General features: G+C 39.2%; 1 protein-coding gene and 1 non-coding gene across 32 annotated transcripts in view; one reads left to right on the forward strand and one right to left on the reverse strand.

Annotated features, from left to right (window-relative positions):
• Robo2 (roundabout guidance receptor 2) overlaps positions 1-24,518 on the reverse strand; it is a 1,567,832-nt gene that overhangs the window by 689,598 nt on the left and 853,716 nt on the right. The gene's annotated exons all lie outside the window — the stretch shown is intronic.
• On the forward strand, positions 7,224-7,351 carry LOC120095760 (small nucleolar RNA SNORA17). The gene has a single exon (XR_005491550.1). It is a non-coding gene; the product is annotated as a small nucleolar RNA SNORA17 (small nucleolar RNA).

A 24,518-nucleotide genomic window follows, 5' to 3' on the forward strand; every position in this document is an offset into this window, starting at 1 on the left:
GAATAGACTGAACATGTGTGTTACAAAGTCAGTTTAATATCAAGTATTCTCTCTCTAGAACACAAATGCTGAACAATGATGCCTTTATATGATTAGCCCAATTGATATAGACAAAGCAATGGAAAAATTTAAACTGACTCAGTTATCTAAAGCTATTACCACTCCATTGAATATAGAAGGTCTTTGTTTAAATGTTCATATAAAATGCATTTTATTTTTAGACATGATCTCATTATGTAACCCTAGTTGGGCCAGTCCAAGCTACAGAGTCCACAGCAACCTCAAACCTATGGCAATCCTCCTGCCTCAGTTTCCCAAAATCTGCAGTTTTAGTGAGATACCCCCACAAGCACTTTACACAAAGCCATTCTAAGAGGAACCACAGGGGTTGACTTCTATGATCATGTCTGAGATGTTTCAAGGGACCTTCTCTCGAGCCTTCCTTATCAGAATGTGCCCATGCTACATCCATGAAGGCTTTCATATTTGGAGAAGTTCATGACATCGGTATGAAAATTCCAACATGTGGAATATTTTGTGTATTATTTTGTGACAATCATGCACCACAAGGACACTTTTCACTCAGTCCAAAGCACTGCCTCATTAGCTGTAAGATCAACAGCTGGAAGGCTGGGGTGGAATTCTAGATTAGAGAGCAGCGAGGACACCACTCTGTTTTGCATGACCCATGAGCAAACCCTAGATAGTAGTAAAATGTTATAGGAGGGATTATTAAAAGAATGGGAAGAATTCTGATATATAGGAAAGGTGATGCATTGCCAATGTCAAATATTCTCACTTGATAATTGCATTCTTGGCAATGAAAAATTATTACTTTTCTTGTTATCCAACAAGCCTTGAAGTACTTAGAGTAAGCATATGCATTGGGTAATTTTCAAAATAGTTAATGATAAAATGATCATCCTCTCTCTTTTTTCTCTTTCTCCAAAGAACCAGTATCTCTCTCAAAAGAGTTAGCTGTTTTATTTTAAAATTTCTTTTTTAGTTTGGGATGTTAGAAAATAAACAAAAAATGTTAAGAAATAACTGTATATATAGAAGGAATTCTGAGGAAATTTGTTTAGCTATTATAGCATAGGAAGTATAAACAACTCTACTCTCTAATGCAAATATTTGCCTATACATGAAGCAAAGATTTACATAGGTGGTTGGTTAATCAACAATGGTCTTCAAATGGTAAGAATATTCTGAGGAACAATTCAATTATGAGAGACAAGACATTTAAGTAGGTATGCTTTTAGTTATTTGAATTAAGTACTAAGTGTGATTTTATTGATACAACTTTTCACCTAAAATTTTAATTAATGTACATTAATTATATCAGTTATATTTCCATCCATATACTTATGAATCTTTGATTTTAACAACATCCTAAGTCCCATTTATATTCTTCTACTCTCCAACCTCCCCTAGTTGTCTTTCTTTAATAGTCAATTTCCTACTTTAAGGCCACATTTGTCTTATTATTTTAATCTCTATTGAGAGAGTTTCAAAACATTCCTCAATTATTAATTTGAAGTACACGTCTTTTAAAAAATTTTTACTGGTCATTTTATTTATTTACATTTCAAATGTTATCCCCCTCCCTGGTTCCCCTCAGTTAACCCCCCCCATCTCACTCTCCTTCCTCCTACTTTTATGAAGGTGCTCCCCCAACCACCTCCCCACTCCTGCCTCACTGCTCTAGCATTCCCCTATGCTGGGGCATTGAGCTTTCACAGGACCAAGGGCCTCCCCTCCCACTGATGCCAGACAATGCCATCCTCTGCAACATATGCAGTTGGAGTCATGGGTCCCTCTATGTATACTCTTTGGTTGGTGGTTTAGTCACTGGGAGCTCGGGGGGGGGGGGGGCTGGTTGGTTAATATCGTTATTTCTATGGGGTTGAAAACCCATTCAGCTTCTTCAGTCCTTCCTCTAACTCTTCCATTGGGCTCCGCATACTCAGCCTGATGGTTGGCTGCAAGTATTCACATCTGTATTAGCAAGGCTCTGGCAGAGCCTCTCAGCAGATAGCTATATCAGGCTCCTGTTTGGTGTCTGCAGACGGGGGATTCCCCAGGTGGGGCAGTCTCTGGATGGCCTTTCCTTAGGTCTCTGCTCCACTCTTTGTCCCTGCTTATCCTTTAGACAGGAGTAATTCTGGATTAATATTTTTAAGATGGATGGGTGGCCCCATCCCTCAATCGGGGGGCTGTGCCTAACCTCTGGTTATGGTCTCTATTGGTTGTCTCTCCCCTTTGTTGGGTATTTCAGTTAATGTCATCCGGGTTGGGTCCTGGGAGCCTCTTGCTTTCCTCGTATTTGAGACTTTCAGGTGGTTACCCTCAGTTCCCCATCTCCTATTGCTGCACACCTCTGTTCAATTTCCTGACCCTCTGTACGACTCCCCTGTCTCCTCCCACACCTGATATTGCCCCCCTTTTCTCCTCCCCCTCCTCTCTGCAGAGACGTTGGCATCTATACTATCATTTGAAAATAAGTGCTTTATCATTTATAAGGCATAATTACTTTTGAATGTATAGAATTGTGAAAACATAAATGTATATTAATTTTTAAAAAGCACATTAAATTATTTTCTAATTATTATTGATGTATAAGCTTTCCATAGGCTGCAATACCAATATTTTAGTTATATATATATTACACACACACATATATTATGGAATATATACAAAAACACACACACATATATATAATATGTATGTATGTGTAATGTGTGTAGGTTCATGTTGGGTTATATGAAGAATTAAAGTATGATGTTCTCTGTCTTTTGGTGACATCATACATATTTAAATATTCATACATATTTTCTCCATAATGCAGATTTTATAATTAGTATAATTGTCAACTATAATAATCTACTTAAACTATATAGTAAAATTACAAGTATGTGTTTATATACATTTATATAATTTATCATCAGGAAAAAATTGTATTCTATGATACCATATGGAAGACATACTATATTCTTTATATTAGCTTTACCTAACTGAAAAAAATGTTTAGAATTTATTTATTTGGAAATATATGTCTCAATTTCTGACCCTGTGTGTTGAGAGAGAGACAAAATAGGAGGAATGGCAAGAAGAAGTAAGGATAAAATAGAGAATAGAATAGGGCATGGGAAAAGATCAACACCTGAGCCTTGGTGGGAAAGTACTTAAATGCACTATGGACTACATACAATATTCTCTGCAATTTCTCTTTCCCTATATCCACCAGCATTTTAATGTATGGCTGACATTTTTGTTATAGACAGTCATAAAACTTCCATCAAGATCTGGTCAAAAAATATTGGCTTCTCTTACATCTTCTAATCATTATATAAATAATTGTCCTTTCTTCAACATTCTAAGAAAATTCATTCTACAATCACTTTCAAAAATATCACTTTTATTAATTTGCCTAACTACTGATGGTAAGAGTATACAATTACACAGTAATTTTATTACTCTTTTAAATACATGTGTTATCTTATGGGAACATCATTAGATTTTTTGCAATGAATAGAAAAGTAAAGGAAATTGTTTTCACAATCTTTAGCATCTATGTCTAATGAGACTTAAAATTCACCTTTCACGTCAGAACTGAAGTTTCAAGATGTATATGTTTTGTTCAAAGCCCTGCCCATTACATGAGTTAAAGTCCCCATTTCATTTCTCTGTCCCTGGTTTGAAACTGTTCTTTGACACTGACCCTTCGCTGTCACACTAAATTGTGATATATGTACTTTCTCCCTAGAAATTTTGCTTGTACTATGTCCTTTCTTTCGCATCATGCCACACTTGTCTGAATGTAAGAAAGATACAGCATTCTAATGAGTATTGATTATCCTGGCCCTCTAATAATAATGTATCAGCATCATTTCATTGATTAAAATGATCATTGGACAGATATGAATGATGCTAAAAATAGGGGGTAAATTTGAGGGATTTAAAGGGACTATAAAGAAAATGCTTCATGTTTTGTGTCTGTATAGTGTTTGTGTGTGTGTGTGTGTGTGTGTGTGTGTGTCTTGAACAGCAGTACCTTTGCAGAGAAAACTTAATGCTTGTCCTTCACGAGTTCCCTGACTTTCCCTCATTACCCAATGCTTGTCATTTTCTATTTATCCAAACATACCACTTGTCATTCTTTAGACATAGAAAAGCTTCAAAGTTACCATGTCGATGGCATGGTCCCTAGTTGGTAGCAGTAGTAAGATATTAGTGAACTGTAAGGATGATAATTTGATCAGTTGATTATTCTTCGAGAAGATCATATGAAATAGCTCTTTAGGAAATATGTCTGGTCAGAAAAGTAAACCAATGAAGAAATGCTGTTTTGAGGTGTGTCTCTGGTTTCTTCCTGTCTGCCTTTCTGGTTACTGGCCACTAGAAGGTGAATTCCTTTGCTTTCCATATCATCTCTACTTGATGCACACAGACTAAGACATGGTGGAGCCAAGTGATCATAAACTGTGAGTAAGAACCAAAATAATCCCTTAAGTTGTTTTATGCTTATTTTCTCACAGTAATGAAGACTGAGGAGCAGACACAATCTTCTAGGATTTGTCTTAGTACCTAGCTATTGTTTTTTTAATTTATGCTTTATTATCTTTTTATTAATCCTTTTTACAGTTTAGTTGTTCTCCCCCTCCCATTCTGCCCTCCAACAGTTCCTCATTCCATTCATCCTCCCTTGTCTCCAAGAGGATGTCCCCATCCCCCACACCCCCAGATACTTATACCCTATCTATTATTATTAAGAGGCAACTTTGGCGGGAGAAGAAAGCAACCACAGTGGGGGAGGGAGGGAGGGTTTGGGAAGGGAAGGGAACAAGGGGAAAGAGGGGAACATGATCTGGTATTGGGTGGGGGAAAAAAGAATGAAAGATCAGCATAATGAATGGAAACAGGAGACCTTGGGAGGTAGGAGGTTGGGAAAACCCTCCGGAATGCACCAGAGACCTGGAAGGTGAGACCCTCAGGACTCAAGGCGGGTACCCTAAAGGAAATGCCCTACAGTGGGGAGAGGGAACTTGTAGCGCCCACCTCCAGCAGAAAGACAGGGTGTCAAAGAGGGTGGGGTTGCTATTCCACAGTCAAAACTCTGACCCATAATTGTTCCTGTCTGAAAGAACAGCAGGGATGGAAATGGAGAAGACCCTGAGGAAAAGAAGGTCCAGGGACATGCCCAAAAGGGGATCCAGCTCAAGGCAGGTGTGGGGTGGGTGTGGGGCAAGGCCTGACACCATTACTGAGGCTATGGAGCACTTACAAAAAGGGAACTATCATGACTGCCCTCCAAAAGACCCAACAAGCAGCTGAAAGTGTCAGATGCAGATATTTGCACCCAACCAATGAACAGAAGCTGCTGACCCCTCTGGTTGAATTAGGGAAAAGCTGGAGGAAGCTGAGGAGGAGGACCACCAGTCTCTGTTAACTTGGATCCCCGAGATCTCTCGGACACTGCATCACTAACCAGGCAGCATTCACCAGCTTAGTTGAGGTCTCCAACATAAATACAGCATAAAACTCTCCCCTCTGGGTTCAGTCAGAGAAGATGCACCTAATCCTCAAGTGACTGGAGGCCCTAGGGAGTTTACAGGTCTGGTGAGTTGGATGGGGTGGGGACATCCTAGTGGAGATGGAGGTGGGGGGTGGTGGGCGAGAAGGAGATATGGGTTAGGGGTGGACCTGGACGGGAATAAGTTCTTGAGTGTAAAAATTTAAAAAAATTAATTAATGAAGAAAAAAGAGAGGCAATATCTTGCTCTTCTGTCCCAGGTGCTGTGGGAGCCATGGGTTACCCTGCAGAGATGGCCAAATCCAAGAACCATACCACATACAACCAGTCCTGCAAACGGAACAGAGGTGGCATCAAGAAACCTTTGTCACAAAGATATAAATTTCTTAAGAGGGTTGACCCCAAGTTCCTGAGGAACACATGCTTTGCCAAGAAGCACAATGAGAAAGGGTTGAAGAAGGTGCAGGCCAACAGCGCAATGGTAGAGTGCACACGCAGAGGCCATCAAGCCCAATATGCTCAAGGGCCCGAGCCACAAACTCAGCTGTCTGACTCTGATCGCTCTCCCCAAAGGGATTAGAAGCTGCACAGTCAGAGTCCTATGCTGTTTCTACAAATAGACTTGGCACAAGATCTGTTAAAAAAGAAGAAAAGAGGACAGACAATATCCTTTTCTGGAAGAGGCATATACCTTACAATATGATTTTTTATGACATCATAAATATATTATTCTTCAGTTATTTTATGCATTAGTTGGTGCCACCACAATGAAAGTTAATTTCTATAGGACAAAATGCATGACTTAAATAAAGTCTAAAATCCCTGTCACTAATAAGTGTGCCATAATTTTGTATTGATTTTAACAGAGAATAGGAAATAGCCTGGCATCAGGGCTCTGTCTTCAGATTTGATGATTATTTAGAGACACTTCATACTGAAAATTAGTTCAATAACTCTTTAATTTCTTTGAATATAACAGGGAAGTGTTTTAATTAATTCATTGATTTGTGTTAAATTTCTTCAGAGTCGTGTAGAATATCTCAGAGTGAAAGACTTAAAAGAAGTCAAAGGCATTAATTAATCTTATTGGTCTTCGTAGCACTAGTGTTACTGAAATTTATTTTATTGAGTTTACCCTTTTTCCTATGTACAGTGATTAGGCAGTATCAAAGGAGCTGAGCTCAGCCGTCACCTTCTGGTTTATGGATTCCTCTGATTATTTTCAAAAAGTAAGTACTTATTTTTATTCTGACAAATTCTAATACCGCTACCAGAAGTCACAAAAGGCACGCCATCTATTCCCTGGCTACAAGGACAGTTCTAGGTTGACACATTTCACTAAACATTAATTTTGCCTAGAGGAATCTTACATTGTTTGAGGTATATGATCCAAGAACACTTCTACTGTTTCTGCTAAATTATGTTGTTGTTTTTATTAAGTGTTATATGACATATCATAACAACGGTTTGTCTTGGTTTTACAACTCAAGAAAATTATTTGAGAAGACACTAATGTTGCTTTCCTGATATAGAAATATAGATAAGAAAAGACAGGAAATAATTTACATTTATAAGTATGAAAACACAATTGAGTATAGTGGAGTCTTACAGCAAAATGATGCTTAAAAGGCAAAACCTGATTTGTTCAATATCACAGATGAACTTAATGTAACTTAAAAGCTAAGCCTAGCTTCCCCCTAGAGGCCTTTGCAGGTGTGGATGTTGTCATTCATTACATTAGGTGGCAGAGAGGAGAGAAACTATGTCTACTACAATGTTCTGACCTATGAATATCTGAGGGATTAGTAGCATAACATTTCCTAAAAAATAAAAAAAAAATGTGAGGCTGAGATGGACCACCAATCAGATACCGGGAAGGCCAAGAAAAGCCCCCGGGATATGGGACAAAGCCAGAGACTAGAAGAACTCTGCTGGGACCTCCTATCCTGGGCAGGAGTGATTTCTAAGACAGATGACCTTCACAAGGGGCCACTGGAGGGGGATTGGCAGGGAATGAGCCTGAGACAACTACTAGATCAGCATCATGGTGCCCAGACATGGAGCTAGCTTGAGATGACCACCAATCTAGCACTTTACAGGCCTGGGGGTAACTGGGGGGGGGGAGTCCTTGTCTGAGATGACCTCTGCCCATCTCCACACTGCATAAACAGGACATAGCACACCTGGGACTACTCCTGAGATGACCCCAGACACCCAAAGACACCAGGTACCACCAAGAGAAGCAAGTAGGTAGTGAAGAAATGGAAAAGAAAGAGAAACAAAGGAGACATTGGCACCATAAAGAAATGCAGAACTGGAGACTTGAGGTAGTGAGGAACAGCTTGATGTGAGGAGTCAGCTAAGCCACCTGGGACTATGATGGGATGCTGGCCTGTGCTGTCGCCATGGCCATGTCTGCTTATGGGGTCCTGCAACAGCAGGGATGTGTTATCACCACAACCAGGTGAATGTCTGTGGACATGTTGATTTTAATGGCTGTGAAGAACTGGCCCTGCCCTCACCTGGGCATTCTGAGTGAGCTGGCCCTGGTGGCGTGAGAGCAAGATAGTCAAGTCTGTCCCCAGCCAGCTGCAGAACTCAGAAGGGCAGGCTTTACATATTTTGGGTGTTGTTGGTGAGCCTGCTCCTGAAGGTATGTGTATGGGAGGGCTGTACCGACCACCATGTGTGTCTGATGGATGAGGGGAAAATGCCCATGCACCTCTCTCACCCTTTGCTACCTATGGTAGGCAGGAGATTAGGCCCTGAGCCTCTCCTGGGCATCCCAGTAGAGCTGACTCTGGATGTAAGGGTTGTGAATAAGATGACCCTTAGGTGAGAGAGCCAGCCTAATCTCTTCTCTGCTGTGTGGTTGCATTAGTAAGAGAAAGAGATTATCTCCCCTCCCCTTTGCTCTCTGCATCAGTGGAAGAACTGGCCCTGACTGGGTCAAGGGAGCTGGAGAGCTTGTCCTGCCCCTCATCTGCCACAGCACTCAGGAGAGTGGGTCCTGCACATTGTGCGAGCAGCAAGGTAGAGGTGGCCATGGATATAGGGGTTGCCAGTGAGCCAGCCACAGGGGGAGAGTTCAGGAAAGCTGGTCCTGCCACTTGTCTGCTGGGTGTGCGGTGGTGCAGTTGAAGGAGACATGCCCTCCTCTTCTCCCTCCTCTTGCCATCTACAGCAGGCAGGAAAGCAGGCCTTGGGGTTCTGAGTGTAAGAGGACTGGCTATGTCTCTCACCAGCTCCAACACTCAGGAAGGCTGCACTGCACACAGCCTGGGCAGCAGCATAGAGCTGGCCCAGGTTGTTGTAGGTTTTGCTGGTAAGCTGGCCCTAGGGTGTGAGAGAGGGAGCGCAGGCAGGCTGAACAGCTCAGATACCTCTCAGGCCCAGGTTCAGGACTATGATTGGCACACCCTAACATCTACTCCATTGATGAACTGTTGGAGTGCATGAAGGGTCCGGTCCTACAGATCCAAATCTGTAGAGAGATACAGGCTCTCTAGGACACAGGGCAACAACAGGATATCCAAGAGCTGTCCCAGTAAGTTTCCAGTTTTGATAGAGCAGCAGAAGACAGAGGCCTCCTACTGGACCAATGAGTCATTGTTGTGAACATTTGCAAACAAAGGGGTGTAGACAACACTGTGTGATAGACACATTGTAGCACACTGTAGATTCCACAATAAGAGATTTTTTCTCTGTTGTGGGGAGGTTGTAAGGGTGGAAGCCAGGTAGAAGGGTATGGGAAGATGAGTAGAATTTCAGTGCAGATTGCATGAAATTCACAAATAACTGATAAAAGTTAAAAAAAATAAGCCTCAACTTTCCTCTTTAGAAGAAATGTTATGTAAGGCTATGTCTAAAAATATAACCCTGTACAAATTCACATCTTTAGCTATTTTAGTAACTTCTATAATCATATTGTTTAGGTGTTAAACTTCTCTTAGAGATGAGAACAAATCAGCAAATGTGTTTTTAAAGTTCTTTAAATAGATGGTTAGACTCACTGAGGAGAGAAATGACTTTTCTCTTGAAAATGTTCATTTTGTTACTCACCTATACAGGCTGAAGTCAAGCTATGACTAAAAACAAAGTTAGTCGAATAAAACAAAAAGATTAATAGCTCTACTTATACGTGAAGGCATGTTCTACCAGGGAGCATTTTCTAAGGGGAAATAGAAATATGGTTAAATGCTTCCTGAATGTGCGCTATGCCATCAGTGAGAACCCAAGGCTGGGCTAAACACTGAGGGACATTTCTGAGAACTTTTTCTCAGTGTTGAACAAAATGAAGGGTGAACCTGGGTGCTGATCTTCGAGGGGAAGAAGAGCGTCAGCTCTCTGTCTTCAGAGGGAGAATAGTAAATGATTAAGGGGAGCAGGGTTCAAGTGTGTCTGTACACAAAGGCGACATGGAGTGTGATAAACTTGCAGCTGAAGCAAGATGATTTAGGATAAAAAGTAACTAGAAAAAGAAAACGTGATGAATCCGTGGCTGAAGATGAGTTGTCAAAAAAAGAAAAATCATTTTGAAAAGGGAAAGGTTTTTTTTTCTGAGAGAAAATACACTAAAACCTCTCTGTTTATTTTCAGAGATGGCAATGTGAGGATATTATATGCAATTCAATCATGCAAGTGTACCATAGTACAGAGCATAGCAAAAACACAATATATAGCCCATATATACATATAAAGAGGCTATATATATAGTGTGTATATACATATATGTGCATGTAATACATATGTTGTATTGTGTAGCATATGAATGCACAGTACATATATATGTATATATGGATATATATGGATATATGCATATAGTTTGTCTATGATCTGTTCTATAGCTAACACTTAACATGGTTGAATTTACATACATATATATGTGTGTGTATACAAATATACATATATAAGTATATATAATAGTAAATGGATGCTGTTAGTCATAATTTGTCAGTTTTATGGAAAATATTAACCAATAATGGACATTTTTATTATGAAAGTGAATGTATTATGAATTGTGTCTAAACATATATAGAATAGAATTTCCTAAAGATAGAACAGTGAATCTAAGGACATAATTTAAGAATTAATTTTCCAAGGATGTTTCTGCCTCTCACTGTAATCTCCGTGTTCCTATCATTTTGATTTGTTAAAAATTTTTAGTTATTTGTCAGTGGTATGAATAAAAAACATACCTATATGTATTAAGAAAATACTTATATGTACTTAAAAATAAACTAAATTGGGGTTGGGGATTTAGCTCAGTGGTAGAGCGCTTGCCTAGCAAACGCAAGGCCCTGGGTTCGGTTCCCAGCCCCGAAAAAAAAGAAAAAGAAAAAAATAAACTAAATTGGGTGCTAATAAATTAATATAAGTGCTATATTAGTGTATCATATTATTTATTATTTTATAGCATATAATTAAAATGTGGATAAAAGTAACCAAAAAAATCACTTTGCATACCTACCAGCCTCTACTCCAATATCCAGAAGAAACTTCATATATTAGTGCTATGAATCGTCTTAACCACAGTGTGGACGGAGTGAAGACTCTCAGAGTTTCACTCACTTTTCCAAAGCCTTAAATATCAAGAGCGAGATAGGATCTCACATTTCCAATACAGAAAGTGTGGAACTGGTATAGTTTCACACACACACACACACACACACACACGCACACACACACACACACACACACACGGACTCACAGGCATGCATACACATATTCTATGGTATAGTTCTGTATTACTTGCTTACCCATGTCTCCAATGAGGGAAAGAACTATTGATTCTCATCTCTGCTATATAATATTTTATGATTTTAACTCCTCGCTTATTATTATTTTGCTCATTAACGTTATTTCTTAATGAAGCTCAGTCTTGGATTAACTTTCTACTTAGAAGCTAATGTCCCTTTGTAATCTCAAAGTGATTTCTACAGTAGTAAAACCAGTAGAAGTTTTTAGTTCAGAATGCAGAGCATAACTTGTTTTGCTATTTTCCCACACTATGGACTGTACAATGCCTTTGTGTGTGAGTCAAGCAGGAAAATATTCAGGAATATTATGCAATCGTATGAGGATGACACTCTGGACATGTCTGAATGACTTCATCTGCCTGACTTGCAGCATTACTAGATGAAATCCCTGCCCTGAAGTGTTTAATGGTTTTATGATAAAACACTTGTGTACACTGCTGGACACCAAGGACTTATTTATGACTGTCACTGGATATGACCCTGCCATGTCCATTATATTTCTTGAACTTTCCTTAGTCTCTTCCTTCAAACATTTGAAACCTAACATTAGAATTCTAAACACCTAATAAATTTGCTCACTAAAGATTGATTTAAAAGTTCCCTGATAAGAAGGCTCCTCATACACTATTGGGCTGTGTAGACAAAAGGTAGGAGACCTATGTTGTTGACAGACACTCAGACTGAATTTTCAGGTAGTTAATGGGCAGAAGTCAGAAGGAAAGAGAAAAGATTAGATGCAGCTTCTATAATTGTTCCTGATACGAAAATAGTTAATGCTTGATTGGAGTCAATTAAATATCGAAGTTCAGAAGGATTTTGGTTTTCCTCAGAGGAGCCAGAGTAAATAGAACCCATCAAATGCCTCAGGACTTCATGCTCCACTTCGGAGGCTTCAGTTTCAAAGCACTTGTGCTTTACTGTGTCAAAAGTGTGTGAGTGATACGGGCTTGACTCTGCCTAACAAACAGAAGGAGAGCCATAGCCTTAGATTGTCATGTTCGACAAGTAATTGTGTAGTCTTTTCTAGCGCTGCCCTTTGCAAAGGCTCAGCATACAAACATCAGCCTGAAAGTGTTTAAACAGGCTGTGTTTGAATTCCTTCCAGACTTTCCATTTACAGCAATTTAAGACTATTTGTATTCAGGAAACAAAATAACAAGGGACAGCTGTTTCTCTGTTTTGCTCTTATTTCTAAGCTATTGGAAAACATTTAGAGAAGCTACGAATACAAAGGCGTGTCCTCTCTGTAACTTAGGATATAAGGGAGTCAGGTAAAATTGTAGTCGCCAGCAGCAAATTGATATTTTCTTTCTAACCTCAATTTCAACCATTAAATTAATTTTATTTTAGCATTCAGTCTTGTGCTAAGAGTTTAACAAACGATATATATTTAATTTTAAGCGTTAGGAAGCAGCTCATACCATCACAGATCCTTGCCGTGAATGGTCCTGGAGGCATCAATGTAGCCTCTTTTGGCCACTTAAGCTCATCATTACTTGAACTCCTGGCATACATGAGGACATTGCTGAACAGTCACTATCTGTATTTCATAGCATCGGAGAGTTATGGTTTAAAGACTAATCAGTTAATCTGCAATTTCAGAAAGGGAATCAAGCTAATGTGGTTACAGCCATCATCATGTCTCTGTAGCAAGGGGCAGTACTCTACCCCAAAAGTTATGCCGTCTTACAAAGTTCAACCCAACAAGGAAGGAAAAGATGATGGATGAGCGTCTAATGTGTATCTTCTATGAACCTATTTTCACAGTAGTTTGCAATGTTCATGCTTGAAGAACTCAAATTTCCAGTGCTGGCAGGCTGACATGCACCCAAAAATGGCCATAGAGGATCGGTGCTTATTGGAAATCTATCTTGCAGAACTGTGTATATAAAGAAATTAGATGAGAGCCAAGCTCTAAATTGCTACTTTGAAAATGGGACATGATCAGAGCTACTTTGGAACACATACATGCACACATAAACTCACTGCATTACATACCTAAAAGAAGCTAGTGGCTAAAAGAAATCATCGACAAATTGTGGGGTGTGTGTGTGTGTGTGTGTGTGTGTGTGTGTGTGTGTTTTCTAGGATGTGTGGGACTTGCTAGCTTTCCTCTGATCCAATATGAGTATTAAAACAAGAACAGTATCATGGAAGAAATGCTTTTTTTTTAACCCAAGGATTGAGTGTGAACAGTTTTAGGAATATGTTTCATTAAAGGAGAAAAAGCCCACATGCATGTGATTATTTTTAGGTAAGTAAATTACCTCCCGAAAGTGCCAGATGGTTCTGGGAACACATCTGCAGCTTTGTGTTTCTCTTTCTCACTACTCGGACTGATAATGACAGGGTCATGAAGATACAGTCACAAGCCAGCTCAAAACACTCACGGGCTGGGGTGGAAACGGGGGAGAGGGAGAAATCTAAATATTGTTTTAGCTCTCACTGAAAGTAGATGGACTTCCTTTATAATTCAGTCAGCTGACAAAATGTTCTTTCATGATTTCTGGTCATAAGAGTGAGGGACTTGGTGAGGGCTATTGAATTGAGCTTCTGTTTATTTATTCTGAGAGGGATATGACCCCTCTCATCACATTTGGTTCTAAAGGAGGAACTGTATTAGAGTAAAACAAACACACCATGCAGCCTTATCCGGTGTATGTCGTTGTGCTAGACACCAGCTCTTTACCTTTGGGCCTCATAGCCATCCTCCTTTTCCCTGATTGATGACATAGGAACTGCACCTGCAGAGAGATCTCCTTGATCAGGCACAACAGTGATCAGAGGGTACTGGGAGCAGAAATGGGTGAAAAGCTCCATATTTTTGTTCTGGTGTTGTTTGTAGCTCTGTTACTAGTGTCTGATTGCCAGTGCACTAGAATAGCCTTTAGTGCTTGCTTCTTATCAAATTCCCAGCACTCCCCCTAGACACTCTCTTGGGAGACTTTTGGGCCACCAGTGACTTAGCATATTCAATCATTCCAGTGACCTCCCTATCCAATTTCACACTGTAACACTCTAACACAGTATAAAACTCAGGATTGAGGCATGGGACAGGAGGTAGGCATTATGCTCTCCCAAATGCATTTCTTTACTGGTTTCTTTCCCCTGCTTCTCCCATCTGCTAATTCGAAGTGATTTGCACCTTTCCCTCTCCCTCCTTGTATCTTTCATTGCATCAAATCACTAGAGTAACTTTTGTCTCCTGAGTTGACTTTGAGTGGTACTTAGTCAAAGTACTAAGTTTCAAAGAATAATGAGTTTAATTATTTGGAAAATAGTGAAGGTGTGAAGGAAAAACAGGAGGGCATGAAGGAGAAGGTATGTCTCAACTTTCAACTCTCCAAAGGACTGTCTTCATTGTCTTCCCGCTCTCTTCCTGCCTCCCTCCCCCACTCTCTGACTTGCTCTCCAGCTCTTACTCTCACTATCTCTGAAATAGTATTATTATACTTAGGCATGTAAATCTGTCTGCAGACACCTCCACCGCTTTTGTCATTACGTGTAGCTTATGAGCATACTCTTACAAATAATTCTTGTTAGAAGTGGCATGTCATTTCCGTTTCTGCTTCTTGAAGATGACATATGTCTTGCTGATAAATTCTCCCTCCTCTCCAGGAGGAAAACCCACATTGAGAGGGACACTGCTTGGCCATACAGATGCTGACACTGTCCTAAAGGATGATGTAAAAAATACTTAAAGAAAATGAGGTCCCGAGTGGTATTTAGGAAGAGAGTTGCCATGCAAACCTGAGCCACATCCCCTGAGAATTATTTAAAAAAAAACTCTGTATAGAGTCTTTAAGCCACTAAGGTCTAGAGTAGTTTTGTTAGATTAACTTAATTTATCAAAGTTAATGCACTTGTTAATTATGGGATGTCACTCTCGCTCTCATATGCCTCCATTTAACCAAGATTACTCTGAGCCACTTGGCTTGGTACTGACAACCTGACTAGGTCAGCAATGAATAAAGAATAGGCACAGAACAGACAGACACACAGACATACAGATATACAGACGGAGGGCTGCCCTCTCCCTGATCGGGCAGGGTCAACCCTGCAGCAGCCTGGAATGCTAGTGCAGAATCTAAAGCAAATCTACTCTTAGAGGGAGGAATGAAAACCCAATTACAACCAGATTAAAGCAAACCCCAAATTCAATCCTATAAAAAGTTCCAGTATCCATTATCTAGGACTCCCAATCTTCTGGGCTCCTACGGTCTTCACTGCTCCCCCTCCCGAACTCTGCTACCCATAGCATGCAGTCTCTCTCAGAGGCTCAGACCTGCTCCAGAATACACCTGTGATTATCCATATGGTCATCCCATGGCCCTGGCTATTTCAGTATTCTTTCCTGCAACCAAGGTTCACCCCAACTAACCGCCTCTTCTAGCCCCAGATCCTTGTACATGGTGCCCAGCCTCAGCTTCTCTTTGAGATCTTTCCCAGGTCTGATTTTCTACAATAAAGGAGGATGCACCTTTACCACATGCCTATCACTGCCACTCATGGTATCAAGTCTTACTTGGTTTCCATTAATCATTCATACTTTAAAACATAGTGGGAGATTCTTACATAGTACCAAGTTTGGCTGACAGCATAACAGGCAGCCTTTGCAACTTTTGCCTTCCAGCTTCTGTATGCTGACCCCAGGGCACACTTTCTAGACACGTTGTGGTAATAATTCTAGTCTCATATTAATCTTCTATGCTTTTTCAGCTCCAGCTAATGAAAATCTATTGTTCCAGTAAAGCAAACTCGTCTTTTCCATAGATTCTTCATCAAAAGTACCACAAAAATCATTTCTGGTGAAAAATATGTCTTTCCTTTGGAAATTTCATAAACTCTGCCTCTGTAACCCATAGCTCTCTCACCATTCTCATCTCCCAAGCTCTCGATAGAATTCCTTAATTTCTGAGTATTCAATGTTCTACCAATCCTCCCAAAGTACAACATAGGTTCATTGCAGCCATATTCCACTTTCTGCTAACAATTTTTGTTCGACTTTGCTTCTCTCCTGCTCTGATAAACACCCGGAGCCAAAAGCAAATTAAGATGAAAAGGTTTATGTTATCTTACAGCTTGTAGTCAGTCAGTCAGTGACCCCGAAAGCCAGGGCAAGAGGACAGAAACCTAGAGGCAAGAACTGAAGCAGAGACCACAGGGGAACGCTACGTACTAGTTTGATATCTGGCTTGTCCCAGCCACTTTATTATATACCTCAGTCCAGTGATGGCACCACGCATCATGGGAAAGTTCTACAAATCAATCAGCAATCGAGGACTGCCCAATAAGCAGGTCAGTCTGATGTAGGTAGTTCATCTACAGAGACACCACATTCCAATAAATTTCTAGACATGAGTCAAGATGACAAACCCTAACTATGACACAGGGATTTTATCACAGAGAAAGGAAGATATTGGCCATGACATTAGGGATTTTTCAATCCTAAAATAAAATGACAGGTATGAAATAATAAAGATTTTAAAAAACACCCAATGATAATCCAATTAGTGCTATTGATCTTATTTATTAATAGATTGTGATTTATTAATAGATTGTGATTCTTGTTATGAACTCTGATAAGTGATATCAAAATTAATTTATAACAGTATTTAGTGTCCTCTAAAATATGGTGTAGATAATTTAAGAATGAGAATTATTTCTATTATTGTCATTGTTGACTATGGTACAGCACAGGAGGTGGGACTTAGGATTTGACTCCAGTATGTCACTGCATTGTTTCAAATTGTCTGTGCACCGTGACAGTTTAGAGGTAGGCCAAATTTAGTCAGTCACTAATTTCATTATAAACATCGAGGTCAGGACATTTCTACCGCCTACTACTTCTATTCTACCATTCCATTGTCTGTTTGCACCTTTAAACATGAAAGAAAGAATGCTATAGAAAATACTTATCTGTTTAAATTTTCATGTTTTATTATTAATAATTGTTCTGAAATAAGCGATGGTACCAAGTACATCTAACTAAGAACTTTAAAATCCTTCATAACAGTCTGTTGAGGGAAACAGGATAACACTAGCATAATTTTAGCTAGTAAATGATTCTGCCAGACATAACTAATGCTTTTTATCTGTGAACAAACGATAGGTAAGATTTAGTTTTTTCTACTGTTTTACTTTGTTAATTTAAATAACAGCCACTGTCTAAAAGGGAGTTAATTTGTCTTCTTTGAAGTGCTAATTGAATTTTTATCTGCAAAGCCAATATTTGCTTTGCTGAATCATTTTAAAGAAATATAAAATCCATAGGTTTGATGAAATGATAAAAGACACAAGTTTATCAAGAATCATTACAATGGAACGGTCACTTTAATTCTGATTATGTTCTCTGCCTTGGATGCAAACACTAAACAAATAGTAACATTGTACAGAAATCGTGTTCTACTTAAGGGGTAATTTTTATTATTTGCTCCACACATATATGTTCCCAAATTTAAAAGTTACAATAGATTACATTGCTATAATTTCTCCCTCTCAAAAACAACTGATCAATCTGATCAATTTTAGTATGATTGCTCTGAACTTATTTTTTTTTAAATCAACTTGTATGTGTTTTTCTTGTAAGCCAAACTCCATACTCCTACAGTGGATTGATTTCTAAGTTTTTTAATTCAAGGAGGATACTTCTGCATCTTAGGGACAAACAACCCGAATGGTGGTGGGGTGGGGGTGGGGGCCTGAAATTAATGAATGATCTGCAAGTTTACAAGTAATTCCTGATACGTTTTGGATGACTATTTCTAAAGGCATAGATTCACATTCAGTCACAGTTTGGTTCCTAGTATAAACAATACTTGTAGGTCTATTAAATACATGCTTCAGTCCACTTAAAAATCAACATCAATATGAACAAACAAACGAATTTACACTGAAAATATTCAAGTGTATGGAATTTTGACTCTTATTCATGGAATTGTCTCAAGTAAAGCAGTTTAGGGCAATCAGTTTTCTCATTGCCTAAAATTTTCCTTTGTGGAATGATTAGTTTTTGCTTTTATATGAACTGTGACACACACACACACACACACACACACACACACACACACACACACACACAGACACACACAGCATGCATGCATGCATGCATGCACACATACAAAGTAAATATATTTCTAAAGAAGTATAAGTTTGTATTATATGTAAATTATCTAACTTGAATTGTAAGAAAAGTAACTAGTTTTATTATTGTATAGGTAATGAAATTTACTGTCAATAAAAGACCGGTTCTAATTAATTCATATTGATGACGAATCCCATTAGGAGCTAATGTGAATCAAGGGAAACCATAAAAAAATAAAATGTTAATGCAATGCATATGCGTGTTCTTCCATGTGGTGTGAGAGTGGGGGAGGGGAGGACTGAGGATGCACCCGGGGTTGACTATGGTAGAATGGAACTGTACTTGAAATTGTGATACCTAAACACCTTTGTAAACAAAACTAATGTGAACATGAAACAAATTGATCAGTGCCTTCACTATAACTGACAGGTTATCCCGCTGATATTGAATCAAGATTAAGCCCAAGTCATGCTGTCATTCATAATTTACCTGGTAGAATATTTTGTTTGAGAGGAAGAAAGCAATGTGTTTGAAACATGCACATAAAAATAGAGTTATCAGACAGTCACAATGGAGATTGACCTGTTTAAAAATACCTATTTAACTAAAGCCAATATTTATCACTACACTCTCAACATAAACTCCATGGCACAGGTCCCAGTTACAACTAGTACAATAGTTGGGTACTTGAGATTGATGTCAATATCATGAGCTGTCTCACACACATACACACACACACACACACACACACACACACACACACACACACATGTATACACACACAGTGGATACCTAGTCATAAAACTAATTATCAACTGATAAGTATACATGAATATACTGTACTAATCTACACATCAATAGGGATTAAAATAATCATCAAATAATCCAACATTCTAGGCTCTCTCTATGAAGAAGACATGTGTGATTTCTTCTTTGCTAATTGTCCAGAGTTAGCCAAAATTCTTTCTTCTATTCCTCAGACTACATATGATCATGGGTGTGGACACATTTCAGGATGCTGCAGAGATTCTTTGGATGGGGAAGGGGTCCCCAGAGACTCTGAGTACACCTTTGAGAACGGCACTGCATTCAAAATGTACACTTTACAGACAAAGCCCCAAAACCTCAGACAAGTTTCTGTTTATAAGGGATCAGGGAGATAGTATTTGTGTAGGCAAAGGTATCCAAGGTGACAATCAGTGTGTTCACAGCCTGTCATACTTCAAGCTCACTTCCTGCTTCCCTTTGTTAACATTTATTCAGGCTTCAGACCTTATGTGAAGTGGTAAATATCACCTGGGCAGAGATGACCTCACAGATTAGGCCAAACACCTTACATTTAGCAATAAGCACTCTTATGAAAATTTAATTTCAATGTTACGTGTTTATGCATGAGGTCTTCTTTATATACTGCAAATATCCAGTGCTTTAAAGCCTAGAAAAGGCACTCAAAAATATTTGTTACAAGAATAACACTTTATTTGAAGCCTTTAACTATCATCAAGGGAGGCGCAGAAAACCTAGTATGGATACTTGAATACTGGAGACTTGACACTATTGTCTTCCTCAATTGCTTCTTGATGGCTATTTTTCTGTTACTTAGAGTCCAAGCTCTTGGTTTGCCTTCTTACCAAGGCAACAATAACCCCAATGATGCACCAAGAGGCTCAGCAAAATTCAACCTAAAATATATAAAATATAATAGGGTGGATAATTTTTGTCAGCTTAGCGAAGGCTCATACATAATTTTCCCCCATTCTCCCCCCGTTTTCCTTTTGGTTCTAAGAAGTGGAAATAGTCCCAAATTACTTCATAAGTTAACAGTTGCCTTTTAGGCAAGCAGTATCCACTTCAGCAGGAGAAGTGTCACATTCAAAGGAACATTAGAAATATAATCAGCTCATACACCATACTTACATGGATTTAAAAACAAGAGCAAAGCAATTATTGCCACGGAGACTTGTATCCCGCGGGTCAGCTGACTAGATGATCATGGTGCTACAGAAAGCAACTGCTGCTTTTCCCATACATTTCCCATACTGGCCCATCCTATTATGGTGCAATTTGTCATTTAAATCACTTTAAACACTAACTAAACTGGAAATAAATATTGTCATACATATGTCAGATCATTTTACATGTTTTCTAGTGCCACTGATCATAAAAGCCTTACCCACGTTTGCCCTTCAAATATCAAACATCGTCTCATGACATTAGTGGTTGGCCTTCAGTGAGTCGGCAGTTGTTTACCCAAATCTGTTTCTCTTCCCTCCTTACTCCCCGTTAACTTAGCAGAGACATAAGAGAATGTAACAGTCTCCGCTCCTGTTATTCATGGTTGAACCAAAAACTCTCTTAAAAAGAATAAGCCCTCGCCCAAGGCAAAACAATACTCTCAAATACTAGGTAAAATGATTTGTGGAGAGGGAAAGAAATGAGAAAAGCTATGAGCTGTCGAATCCACTCACATAATGTGTCTGTTGTCCTACAAACGGGAGTTAATTCCAAACTCAACACTGCTTTGGAAATGTTGCTCCCCTCGGCAGTGCGCTGCCTTGGAAAGATAGTAATTACTATGTGAGAGCGAGGGAAGGCAACAATGGCGGAGCCTAAAGAGAGCATTACAGTTGTTACCAGAGGCTTCAGAGGCAGAGAGGGAGAAACTGATATGTACATGTTTGACATTTTAATATTACACCTTCATTAGCTGCTCCCTAAGCTCAGAACTGTTTGACGTGTAATTTAACTACCCAGAACATAGACCATTTTCTCTAGTCCTTAAAGATTATTTTGGAAGCAGAAAAGTTTAGAAAAGGGGGGGGGAGTAAAAAAAATCCTCAGAGAATCCTATGATTACAATTCTAGTAACTTATAGAAAATGTAATAGGATTCAATGGGACTTCGAGAGTTGACCTGTAATATTTAGAGTAGACGTTGAAGGCTGAGTGCTGTTGTTTTTTGTTTTTAGTTTTTTAAGTAATTTTCAACTTCCTTAGCTATCATTCATTATTAATCCCTCAGGAGAGGTTCCTACACACTTCAATATCTGTGCAAATTCAAGTGTAAAGTCATCCCATTGAGCATGCTCCAAGAATCTGCAACATAAATTATGTAATTTCCACCGAGATAAGTGTAGTTCTAAAAGTTATCAATCACCTTACCAAAGCATAAGTGCTGACTCGTTTCTTGCTACTATTAACATATCTGAAGTTAAAAAAATCAATTCTTGCTAGATCCTTTATGGAAAATTACATAGCAAATCTGCACACCACGAAAATGCTTCAGTGTAAACATTATAGTTTCAAAATAAAATCAGTTGCTTCCCTGCAAGATTGAATGAGTCAAGTGAAGACCTCAAACTTTCTGCTCCAGAGGAAACAGACTAAATATTTTAAAAAGACATAAGTGAAGAGAAAGGCTGACTTCTTAAGCATAGATAGCTTTCCTTGCCACAACATTTACTTGTCGACATTCAAATAATTTATTATTAAGTATGTGTATACATAAATCAGTGCACAGAGCACAGGAGCCTTTTGAGGTTAGAAACATGTGTCCTATCCCCTGGATCTGATGTTATTTAGTTGCTGAGAATGGAAGTCAGGTTCCCTACAAGAGGAGTGGGCACTTCTATTGGCTAAGACGTCTCTCCTGCCCACTCCACAGTATCTACAGCTGCTCATTAATTGTTTTCTTCTTTTTCCCCATCTTTATTAACTTGAGTATTTCTTATTTACATTTCAATTGTTTTTCACCTTCCTGGTTTCCGGGCCAACATCCCCATAACTCCTCCCCTTCCCCTTCCCTATGGGTGTCCCCCTCTCCATCCTCCCCCCATTGCCGCCCTCCCCCCAACAATCACATTCACTGGGGGTTCAGTCTTGGCAGGACCAAGGGCTTCCCCTTCCACTGGTGCCCTTACTAGGCTATTCATTGCTACCTATGAGGTTGGAGCCCAGGGTCAGTCCATGTATAGACTTTGGGTAGTGGCTTAGTCCCTGGAAGCTCTGGTAGGTTTCCGTTGTTGTTCATATGGGGTCTCAACCCCTTCAAGATCTTTCAGTCCTTTCTCTGATTCCTTCAACGGGGGTCCCGTTCTCAGTTCAGTGGTTTGCTGCTGGCATTCGGCTGTGTATTTGCTGTATTCTGGCTGTGTCTCTCAGGAGAGATCTACATCCAGTTCCTGTCAGCCTGCACTTCTTTGTTTCATCCATCTTATCTAATTGAGTGGCTTTACATGTATGGGCCACATGTGGGGCAGGCTCTGAATGGGTGTTCCTTCTGCCTCTGTTCTAAATTTTGTCTCCCTATTCCCTCCCAAGGATATTTCTTGTTCTCCTTTTAAAGAAGAAGATCGATCCATGCTAATCACCCTGTACAAAGCTTAAGTCCAAGTGGATCAAGGACCTCCACATCAAACCAGATACACTCAAACTAATAGAAGAAAAAGTGGGGAAGCATCTCAAACATATGGGCACTGGAGAAAATTTCCTGAACAAAACACCAATGGCTTTTGCTCTAAGATCAAGAATCGACAAATGGGATCTCATAAAACTGCAAAGCTTCTGTAAGGCAAAGGACACCGTGGTTAGGACAAAACGGCAACCAACAGATTGGGAAAAGATCTTTACCAATCCTCAACAGATTATATCCAAAATATACAAAGAACTCAAGAAGTTAGACCGCAGGGAGACAAATAACCCTATTAAAAACTGGGCTTCAGAGCTAAACAAAGAATTCACAGTTGAGGAATGCTGAATGGCTGAGAAACACCTAAAGAAATGTTCAACATATTTAGTCATAAGGGCAATGCAAATCAAAACAACCCTCACACCAGTGATAATGGCTAAGATCAAAAACTCAGGTGACAGCAGATGCTGGCGAGGATGTGGAGAAAGAGGAACACTCCTCCATTGTTGGTGGGATTGCAGACTGGTACAACCATTCTGGAAATCAGTCTGGAGGTTCCTCAGAAGATTGGACATTGAACTGCCTGAGGATCCGGCTATACCTCTCTTGGGCAAAAAGATGCCCCAACATATAAAAAGACACGTGCTCCACTATGTTCATCGCAGCCTTATTTATAATAGCCAGAAGCTGGAAAGAACCCAGATGCCCTTCAACAGAGGAATGGATACAGAAAATGTGGTACATCTACACAATGGAATATTACTCAGCTATCAAAAACAATGACTTTATGAAATTCGTAGGCAAATGGTTGGAACTGGAAAATATCATCCTGAGTGAGCTAACCCAAACACAGAAAAACACACATGGTATGCACTCATTGATAAGTGGCTATTAGCCCAAATGCTTGAATTACCCTAGTGCACATAACACATGAAACTCAAGAAGTATGAATTGGTTTCTAAAGAATTCATTTCTCTTTACATTTTGTGTGTGGCGATTGTAGCCAGACCAATGATTTTGTTCTCTGCCACTGAGATACATGCCCAGGCTTTTGTTTTAGGAGAAAAGGTCTTGCTCTATAATTTCAGAAAGACTTGAACTCATTTTAAAACCCATATTAACACTGAGCTAATAATCCTTCTGTATCTGACTCTATACTTCTGATATTACAAGATGTCACTCGGCAAAAGTTAAACTCTTATTATATAGTATGGTTAAAAAACCTTCCACTTTACTTTTACACATGATCCTTTTTGAGAATAATGTGTTAAAAGTCTCTTCTGGATACTTCTTTGAGGTGAATATATAAAGTTCCCTTGTTTCTTCAGTGACACAGAGTATTTTTCTGATCTATTTTACAGCAGGGACTTCAAAATATATGAAGTGACCCTAAGTGCAATGTTTACATTATAAATAGATAATTGACCTATGAAACTCGTCCTGTTTATATGTTCATTGTGTTACTCCTACTTACTTTACCAGAAAAAAATCACACACACACACACACACACAAACACACACACACAAACACACACACACACACTCATTTTGTGTGTCATAATACAACATTTTGTGTTGTCATAATACAACACAGATTTTTTTTTTGCACTTGGTTTGCTCTTCTTGGTTACATCAGCAGTGGTTTTGGCTCCTTTGAGAAAATAGAGGTAGGAAAGAAAGAATGAGGGGGTTAGAGTCAGAGGGACAAAGGAAGAAAGTAAGAAAATAAGGAGAG

This window comes from Rattus norvegicus, chromosome 11 (genome assembly GCF_036323735.1).
Source record: "Rattus norvegicus strain BN/NHsdMcwi chromosome 11, GRCr8, whole genome shotgun sequence".
NCBI lineage: Eukaryota > Metazoa > Chordata > Mammalia > Rodentia > Muridae > Rattus > Rattus norvegicus.